This window comes from Microtus oregoni, unplaced genomic scaffold (genome assembly GCF_018167655.1).
Source record: "Microtus oregoni isolate MIOR12 unplaced genomic scaffold, Mior012 000048F_ref0000485, whole genome shotgun sequence".
Taxonomy (NCBI): Eukaryota; Metazoa; Chordata; class Mammalia; order Rodentia; family Cricetidae; genus Microtus; species Microtus oregoni.
The window spans coordinates 18585782-18588192 of record NW_024543222.1 but is presented as its reverse complement, the minus strand read 5'-3'; the positions used below and the strand labels follow the sequence as shown (position 1 = coordinate 18588192).

General features: G+C 48.7%; 1 non-coding gene across 1 annotated transcript; it reads right to left on the bottom strand.

Annotated features, from left to right (window-relative positions):
* Positions 1 to 1953: 1953 nt before the first annotated feature.
* On the bottom strand, positions 1954 to 2097 carry LOC121436353. The gene has a single exon (XR_005972688.1). It is a non-coding gene; the product is annotated as a U4 spliceosomal RNA (small nuclear RNA).
* Between the last annotated feature and the right edge of the window lie 314 nt (positions 2098 to 2411).

The following is a 2411-nucleotide window of genomic DNA, read 5'->3' as shown; positions in this document are numbered from 1 at the left end:
CAATGGCCTTAGGTGACCCCCTGGGAAAGGGTCGTTCAACCCCCAGGTTAAGAACCACAGCTTTGTCCATCTTCTGGGAATCAGAGTTCAGACAGGCATTCTGAGTAATGAAGATAAAGTCACAAGTGACAAAGTTGGTCAAACTCACAATTTAAACCCACTAAAAATAACAGAAGTCAGCAGCAGAGAGTTGACTTAGGAGGTAAAGGTGTTTGCCGTGTGTCAATGCAAGCCTCAAGACCTAAGTTCAATACCTATAACCCAAGTAAAGGTAGGAGAAAACTGATTCCATAAAGTCATCCTCTGACTCAACATCCGTGCTCCACATCTTCTGTGCCTGCCTGCCTACCTACCTACACACACACACACACACACACACACACACACACACACACACACGTACGCACACACACGCACGCACGGGTACACAATAGAAGCCAAATTTTTGTGATGAAGAGTTTAAAAAATAAATAACAACATAAACTGATATGAAATATTCTACAGGAGTACTCTTGGGCACACCACAGTCATGGCCAGGAACCCTTAAAAGAATCATGTAACTGCTGGGCGGTGGTGGTGCACACCATTAATCCCAGGACTGATGAGGCAGAGGCAGGCGGGTCTCTGGAGTTCGAGGTCAGCCTGGTCTACAAAGCAAGTTCCAGGGCAGCCAGAGCTACGTAGTGAAATCCTGTCTCAAAATAAAATAAAATATAAAATACAATAAAATCACATAACCTTCCAGAAAGCCTGGAAAAAAAAAAGCTTCTGGTCGCATGCCTTTGGGGTTCTCTGTGCGTCCCTCGCCCAGTAAAACTTGATGATGATGTAGAAACCGGGATCACCTGCAGCGTTTGGGAAGACCCGGATTGTACACAGAAGGTCAAGCTGGGAGTGAAAGACCCTCAGAGAGGACCTTTTCCTCCAATGAAGTCCCCAGAACCAGGACACTCCGAGTCCAGACCACTGGATGCAATTAGCAAGAGGTTTATTAAGTAAACACAGGTACCTGCGGGTGGCAAAGTCTTCTGGAGGACTTGCACGCCTGCAGACTGGGGGAAGGTCTTTTTATAGGAAAGAGGGTAGCAGAAGCAGATTACAGAAGCAAATGCGTGGTTAGTGGTTGGTTGGAATGGGGCAAAGGGAATAAGTGGTTTTTCCTTTCCCAGCACAGGTGTATGGCAACAGACATCCTGTCATATAGAAGTTTTTATCTTATATCCTGCTTTACAGATTGTCCTATTTTATAGATAGATATCTTGCTTTGCAGCCAGGGACCCTGACCTCATTCTGCACTTACATTTGTATGTCAAAAGCCTTGTGAAATGATGTTACAGCAGCTAAGCTGGGATCTTTCATAGGGGGAATTGTTTCTTTTGTGAACTGCTGATATTCTAAGTTTGGCACATATGCTGGCTATAGGCATCCTGTTTCCCTAAGCAAACGGGATGTTCTCATGAGAGCCGGCTAGCTGCAGGTCCTGAGAGGGTCCTGAGGGTGTCAAATGAACAGGATGTTCTCATGAGAGCAGGCCAGTTGCGGGTTCTGGGGGGGTGTGTGTCCAGAGGGTCTTTCAGGGAGAACTCTGTGAACAGAGAGAGAATGCCGTGGGAGGCCAAGACGTGAACGTGAGGAGTGCAGCCGGCTAGGGGTCACTCTGGCTCACTGCCAGCCAGCTCTAGACCCGTGCTCCTCAGCCGGACCACGCATGGCCGCCTTGTCCGTCCTTCCTTCGGTGAGTTTCTACCACAGGGCAGGCAGCCTAGGCTATCGGTCTCTCTCAGTGCTTGCAGTGGCCAAATCCGATTTTCCTCAGCCTAGTACTGGGGCTGGAGAAATACTACAAACAAGAAGCAAGGTTGGGTTCCCGGAACCGGCACGCACCTGTTGCAGGGGCAGGGTCCAATCTTCCACAGGCCTGCAGACCCTCCCTTCAGAGCGGGTATTTGAGTTTATATTTCTACTCCAGTCTCACTGCCCGATACAGAGTCTAAAGTTGCAAGTCGTCCCGGCGGGGTATTAGGAAAAGTTTTCAATTAGCAATAATCGCGCCTCGGATAAACCTCATTGGCTACGTTACTGCCACTGCACAAAGCTATCTCAAGGTCCAAATCAGGAGCAGAAGGAGAGAGAACACGAGCAAGGAACTCAGGACTGCGAGGGGTGCACCCACACATGGAGACAATGGGGATGTTCTATTGGGAACCCACTAAGGCCAGCTGGCCTGGGTCTGAAAAAGCCTGGGATAAAACCGGACTAGCTGAACATAGTGGACAATGAGGACTACTGAGAACTCAATAACAATGGCAATGGGTTTTTGATCCTACTGCACGTACTGGCTTTGTGGGAGCCTAGGCAGTTTGGATGGTCACCTTACTAGACCTGGATGGAGGTGGGTGGTCCTTGGACTT